The sequence below is a fragment of the Stylophora pistillata genome, chromosome 10 (assembly GCF_964205215.1).
Source record: "Stylophora pistillata chromosome 10, jaStyPist1.2, whole genome shotgun sequence".
Classification (NCBI taxonomy): domain Eukaryota; kingdom Metazoa; phylum Cnidaria; class Anthozoa; order Scleractinia; family Pocilloporidae; genus Stylophora; species Stylophora pistillata.
The window spans coordinates 19,557,637-19,565,278 of NC_142528.1; the positions used below are offsets into that span (position 1 = coordinate 19,557,637).

General features: G+C 41.0%; 2 pseudogenes; one reads left to right on the plus strand and one right to left on the minus strand.

Moving 5' to 3' along the window:
- Positions 1-3,940: 3,940 nt before the first annotated feature.
- LOC148722134 (small subunit ribosomal RNA) lies at positions 3,941-4,827 on the plus strand (annotated as a pseudogene; the record flags this gene model as incomplete).
- Positions 4,828-6,402: 1,575 nt separating this feature from the next.
- LOC148722135 (small subunit ribosomal RNA) lies at positions 6,403-7,358 on the minus strand (annotated as a pseudogene; the record flags this gene model as incomplete).
- Positions 7,359-7,642: the final 284 nt, after the last annotated feature.

Genomic DNA, 7,642 nt, shown 5'->3' on the forward strand with positions numbered 1-7,642 from the left:
TTAGCCAGTCAACTAGTCAGTCAGCAAAACAGTCACGCAACCACTTAGTCAGCATGTCAGTCCGTCACTCAGGAAGTCATTAATAAGTCGGTAAGTCACAAGTCAGTTAAGCAGTCTGTCAATCAGTAAGCCAGACAGTTAATTAGTCAGTTCGCTGTTCAGCTAGTAAGTTAACAGTCGTCAGCCAGCCAGTCACCCACTCAGTCAGCTTAACAGCTAGCCTGTCAGTCATCCAGTCAGTCACCTGCCACTTAGCAAGTCAGCCACCTGTCAGTTACCGCCATTCACCCGTCGGCTAACAAGTTATCTAGCCAGTAGTATACCAAGTCTACCAAGCCCATTCCATGCGGCCTGGGACCGAGTGATAATAAGAGAGTAAAAAACCACGCGGTCATGAGTGGAGTTTGTTAGAGTAGAGCCGAGTTTGTGTCGAGTTTTGATAGAGTAGAGCAGAAGTAGAATTTGAAGTTGTTGAGCCGAAGTTTATCAGAGACGAACGTTAATGTATGTGTAAGTGAGGTCATCACGAGTCGCTCGTAGAGCGAAAGATGCCTTGGTTTGTGTGCGTTGTAGTGAGTTGTTATTAGTGGTAAGAGATGGGTGACCTATATATATGAAACCTTAAGGTGAGTCCCATACATGTGGGACTCACAGACAGTAATGTATGCGCATGCTCATACAAATTACGCATGCACAGTTTGTATCCACGGTCAAAACCAGGTTTGGAAAGAAATCACCGATAGAATTAAAGGTAATTTCCTTCCAATTACTTAAATTATGTTTTTACTAAGGGTTATATATGCCTGCTAATATAATGTCCCTTCCTTATGGGAGATTGTTATCCTTTTCAAACAAAACACATCATGCAAGCGAAAGTAAAAGGTGGATTGTAATAAAAAGAAATAAAGTGTGTTGAAAAGGAATCATTTGTGTGTCTTTACTGGAGTGACGATAGAATCCTTTTATTTGACCCTTCCGAGTAACGATGACAGTATCAAGTATTTCCCAGAAAATACTCCCAACTCCTGGGAAAATCGTCTTTCATTCCTCGTCGCATTAGATAAAGACTGGGAGGTGGGTATGTCGAGTATTTCACTCCCGCACGAATCTCGAATGAAAAAATACCTCGATAACCTCCCAGATGCCACTAGACTACTCACCACCAAACGACGAGTGTACGTGGTAGTCACGCAACAGCTTGATATCACGACCACTTACGTGCATTACAGCGATATCAAAGACAAACTCCTTGACACACCGCACGATCTTCTCAAAGCCTTATTCGAAGTGGAACGTGAAAAGTATCTTTTAAACTTGGGTGAATCTTGGGTGTGGTCCAATGTAATGCTTATTGGAAAATTTCCTAACCTACGATTTTACGTCTCTTTTGACGACGCTCTAGAAACCTGTACGGTATCCGCAGAGAAGATAAATCCGGATACTCTTTCTAACAACGACGTCCGTGATCACGTGTATTTTGAGCTTCGTAAAGATTTTTGCCTTTTATTGGGATGGATACAACCAAAAGCGAGATTTAATGTCACCATGTTTAAAAATGCAGCGCATCTAGAATTTAGAAAACGCCGTAACGTATGGTTTGAATCCAGCTCCGATTCAAATATATTGAAAAGATATTAGAGTATGGAAGAAAATGGAGAGATGGTTAAATTTTATCTTCACGAGCTCGTGTGGACATCTGCAAACACGAAGCGGCCTGCTTATAAAAGGAACACCGGTATCGAGAACCTTTTATGTGTATTCCTCTTTAGGAGATCCAGTCACTATAAGTTCACAAAGAACCGATTTGTTGCTACAAGTACCGTATCGTCCTCAATTACATGAAAGCTTTTTTTACGCACCACCAAAGATTCTTTACGTTCCATTACGGAATTACATCTTCGACGTGACTGAAATTCAAATAAGTGAAACGGATACAAACTCACTGAAGCAGTTCGACGATGGTGCTTCTATCGTCTGGCTACATTTTAGAAAGAAAAGAGAATAAAACATCTTTCCTTATGGGAGATTCCCATCGCTTTTCAAACAAAAATGAAAAGAGAATGGACCCTACATTACGCGTTTGGGTATCGCGGGTTAAACATACTAATCTAACCGACAAAGACTGTGAACAGAAGATGTATTTATAAGAGTCCCAAAAGGTTTTCAAACGCATGTAGTTATATAAAAGTTACATATGACTCAGATACAATGAATATATGAAGTTCATATATTTTGAACGGCGGTATTAGATACGTATGATGCACGATCCTCGCAGTAGATAGCGCTATTTATGCAATAGCGAAAATCAGACCTGAAAAAAATCAGGCCTGTACGGGACTCGAACCACTGACCTCTGCGATACTGGTGCAGCACTCTACCAATTGAGCTAACAAATTTTGCTCAGCTGTTGCTCAAACAACGGTTTTATGATAAAGTATCCAGGAAAAAGCTAAATCCAACTGTTTTCATCAGATTGTATTAAAATTTATAAGAAAACAGTAGAATTTGAATGAAACACGATGTTTCCTGCGATATGTGGCCACAGAATGGAATAGGTCGTCTTTCTCAAATCTCGCTGAGAACTCGGTTTTGCAAAAAAGTAGCTGAAAACACGTCAAAACCAAGGCTTTTGGAGAGATTTTGTTCAAACTTCTTAAAAAAAAAATGTAGTTGATACTTTATGTTTCCTGGTATATTTAGCCAGAGAGTGAAATGAGTCAAGTCTTGCTTGACTCACTCTGACAACAGGCGTTTGCAAAAAGTATCTGCAAACAACCAAAAAGTAATTTATTTGACTAGATTGCATTGAACTCTGTAAGAAACCACTAAAATATCCTTCATACCTGGTGTTTCCTGCAAATTTGGCCAGAGAGTGAAATAGGTGAGGTCTCGCTCAACTCACTCTGAAAACACGCTTTTGCAAAAAGTATTTGCAAACAACCCAAAAGCACTTTTTAGATTGCATTCAAATCTGTAACAAAACACAAAAATTTGCTTAACACCCGGTGTTTCCTGCAAAACTTGGCCAGACAGTGAAATAAGTCAAGACTTGCTCATCTCACGCCAAAAACATGGTTTTGCAAAAAGTATCTGCAAAGAAGCCAAAACCATTTTTTTGACTAGATTGCATCGAAATCTGAAAGACAACGCTAAGATTTGGATGATACCCGATCTCTCTAGCAACATTTAGACAGAGAGTAAAAATTTGTTAAGCCTTTCTCAACTCAAGCTGAAAAGACAGTTTTCCACAATGTATCCACGAACAAGGAAAATCCAAATTTTTTGACCAGATTGTAATGAAATCTATACGAAAAAACTAGAATTTAGTTTAACACGATTTTTTCTGCGAAATATGGCTAGAGTGAGAAATGGGTCAAGTCTTGTTCAACTCAGGCAAAGAAATCGGATTTGCAAAAGGTATCTGCAAACTTGCCAAAACCAATTGTTTTCAATAGTTTATTACAAAATATGTAAGAAAACACCAACATTAGGGTTTAGAGTTAGGGTCAGGGTTAGAGTTAGGGTAAGGAATAAATAACGGTTAAGGGTAGGGTAAAGTAGAGGTCGAGAATAATTAGGGTTAAGTCTAGGGTTAGGAATATGGGAAGCATTCTCCTACATGCTACCTTCAGAGTCTAATTGCGTTGTGTTGGGGCAGCATGCCAGGAGATGGCACGGGGTAGTTGTACGCGGAAAAGACGTGGTATACATAGTTTTCTCTGCGTTGGGCAAAATAAGAGAGAAGGCCCCATGGCTCAGCGGCCTTTGACGGGACCGCCTTGAAGGGGGAGCAACGAGCCAGGGCGCGATAATTTGGTGGCCTTTCAATGGCTGAGCGTTCGAAAGAACGGAGGGTGCGGCATCGTCCGCTGGTGGGAGAGCCTTGTGGCCGGAGTTTGAGTTGTTTGATTGGCGACTGACTCCGATATCGGATAGCTACCTTGTTGATCCTGCCAGTAGTCATATGCTTGTCTCAAAGATTAAGCCATGCATGTCTAAGTATAAGCACTAGTACTGTGAAACTTCGAATGACTCATTAAATCAGTTATCGTTTATTTCATTGTACCCTTGCTACTTGGATAACCGTAATAATTGTAGAGGTTACAGTTGCGAAAGGTCCCGACTGTCTTCGGAAGGGATGTATTTATTAGAGTAAAAAACAATGCAGATTTTGCCCGGTGTTGTGGTGAATCATAGCAACTAATCGAATTGCACGGCTTTTGCGCTGGGGATGTTTCATTGAAATATCTACCCCATCAACTGTCGATGGTAAGGTAGTGACTTACCATGGTTGCAACGGGTGACGAAGAATTAGGGTTCAATTCCGGAGAGGGAGCCTGAGAAACGGTTACCACATCCAAGAAAGGCAGCAGGCGCGCAGATTACCCAATCCCGACTAGGGGAGGTAGTGACAAGATATAAAAATACAAGGCTTTTGCAAGTCTTGTAATTGGAATGAGTATAGCCTAAATCCTTTAACGAGGATCCATTGGAGGGTAAGTCTGTTGCCAGAAACCGCGATAGTTCCAGCTCCAATAGCGTATATTAAAGTTGTTGCAGTTAAAAAGCCCCTAACTGGATCTCGGGATAGCCCGGCCGGTCTGCCCCAAGGTAGGTTACTGGCCAAGCTTTTCCTCCTCGCAGAGACTGGGTGTGCTCTTACCTGAGTGTGCTCGGGATCTGGGACGTTTACTTTGAAAAAATTAGAGTGTTCAAAGCAAGGCAGTGCGGGAATACGTAAGCATGGAAAAATGGAATAGGACCTTGGTTCTAAAAGGACGTAAAGACAGCAGAGTGACAATAACTCTCAAAAAAGAAACAACTTTGAATTTAGATTTACAAGACATGTTTCGACATCAAAAGATACAAACTCTCAACATCGAAAGATAACATGAACTTCCCTAAGGTTGATAACTGGTTGATTTCATGTACAAAAGAAAACGTGTCGCGGACGTTGTATTCACGCGGGACCTGTGGCTCTAGAAGATTACAAACGATTTTAGATAAATTGTAATTGTAGGTGCCTATTAAAGATACTATGGGTCGAAAAGGAGGTGTTTCATTAGGCTGCCGAGCCTTGTGCATTTTAGGTAGCCCATAAAACCTGGCTGGTTGAGAACCAGTTGAATAGATTCTCTCACACGTATCTTTGTCTAAGTGGCCCTTATTTTTATGGGTTCTCAAAAAAACGTTGTAATTTACTCTCCCTTTCTAATGTAGGATCGTTATCATTAGCCTTAAACTTAGAAGTGTCTCTGATAATGGAAAAAATACTTTCTTCGTGGGCTTTCCTGTCTATCTGTCTATGAATACTAAGCCATTTCGTTTGTCAGGCTTCAGTATTACAATGTCCTTGTTCTTCCTCAAATCCTTTAGTATCCTACATTTCTTTAAGTCCGCTGCAGAAGGTTGGTGGGAAGAAACGTACGAATCGGCAAGATGAGAAAGGTCTGCGACCAGTTTTCCCTTTAGCTCTCTGTCGAGTAGATTTCTGACCATGGTGCGATTAATCAGCTAAAAACAAGAGAAGATATCCGTTTTGCTAATGTTAGAAGGACAGATAGAGTGTGAAGGACCATATTTAAGTATTTCCAATTGTTCGGACGTGAGATTGTGCGACGAGAGGTTGGTGACTGTCTCCGTTGAAGCAAACGGTAGAACCACGTTTCGCGTTAAACTTTTTAAGTTTCTTCTCGTGAGTGGCGACAACACGTTTCATAGCCTTCTTTACATTATATTTAATAGTTCCATGGAGGATGTATCCATCGATGTTGCTGACAATGCCATTCATATGCACCGCTAATCTGTCTCTTACTATGGTTAACTTACAGAGTTCCTTTCTTCGTTTGGCGATAGCACTTCTTAATAGGCGTTTTCAAATAGCATGTACATCATGTCTACTTATGTTAGGCAGTTGAAAACAGATGAACATCGGAAACACATTGAAGGATAAACAGTTTTTAAGAAAATTCAAATCCAACTCAGCTTTGCTTACTTCGATAGAAGTATTCTCAAAACTTCGCATATTTACAAGCACCTGCAATCATCAAGGGCCTGTCTTGACTCTTGTGATACTGAATCTTTTACGATCTTAGATTCTGCCGCTTCAAAATACCAAATTAAGATCCAAGAGGCATTGCATATTAAGTGGGAAAAACCCATCCTTAATAAGCAATTGAAAAACCTAGAACTGTCTCTTTCCTTTTAATTATATTGTTCCTTGGTCTTCTAATCTATTTTAATTATTACTATATTTATTTATTTATTTATTTATTTATTTATTATTTGATCTAGTCAAACGCGTGCTAGTTACATTTTTCGCGTTTTTACATTCAAATGTAACGTAAGCCCGAACACGTAGTGTGTAACGTCCCTTAATTTATATTCAAATGTACAACAGTTAAATGCTCATTTGCAACTGAAGATGACATGAGAATGTCATGACATGTCTTATAAATTTAGATTCAAAGTTGTTGTTTCTTTTTTGAGAGTTATTGTCACTCTGCTGTCTTTACGTCGTTTTAGAACCAAAGTCCTATTCCATTATTCCAGGCTTACGTATTCACGCACCGGCTTGCTTTGAACACTCTAATTTTTTCAAAGTAAACGTCCCAGATCCCGAGCACACTCAGGTAAGAGCACACCCACTCTCTGCGAGGAGGGAAAGCTCGGCCAGTAACGTACCTTGGGGCAGACCGGCCGGGCTATCCCGAGATCCAGTTAGGGGCTTTTTAACTGCAACAACCTTAATATACGCTATTGAGGTTGGAATTATCGCCGTTTCTGGCAACAGACTTACCCTCCAATGGATCCTCGTTAAAGGATTTAGGTTGTACTCATTCCAATTACAAGACTTGCAAAAGCCTTGTATTGTTATATCTTGTCACTACCTCCCTAAGTCAGGATTGGGTAATCTGCGCGCCTGCTGCCTTTCTTGGATGTGGTAGCCGTTTCTCAGGCTCCCTCTCCGGAATTGAACCCTAATTCTTCGTCACCCGTTGCAACCATGGTAAGTCACTACCTTACCATCGACAGTTGATGGGATAGATATTTGAATAAAACATCGCCAGCGCAAAAGCCGTGCGATTCGATTAGTTGCTATGATTCACCACAACACCGGGCAAAATCTGCATTGTTTTTTACTCTAATAAATACATCCCTTCCGAGGACAGTCGGAACTTTTCGCAACTGTAACCTCTACAATTATTACGGTTATCCAAGTAGTAAGGGTACAATGAAATAAACGATAACTGATTTAATGAGTCATTCGAAGTTTCACAGTACTAGTGCTTATACTTAGACATGCATGGCTTAATCTTTGAGACAAGCATATGACTACTGGCAGGATCAACAAGGTAGCTATCCGATATCGGAGTCAGTCGCCAATAAAACAACTCAAACTCCGGCCACAAGCCTCTCTCACCAACGGACGATGCCGCAGCCTCCGTTCTTTCGAACGCTCAGACAGCGAAAGGCCACCAAACGATCGCGCCTTGGCTCGTTGCTCCCCCGTCAAGGCGTCCCCATCAAAGGTCGCTGAGCCATCGGGCCTTCTCTCTTATTTTTCTCAACGCAGACAAAACTCTATGTAGCCACGTCTTTTCTGCGTACAACTACCCCCTGCCTTTTTCTGGCATGCTGC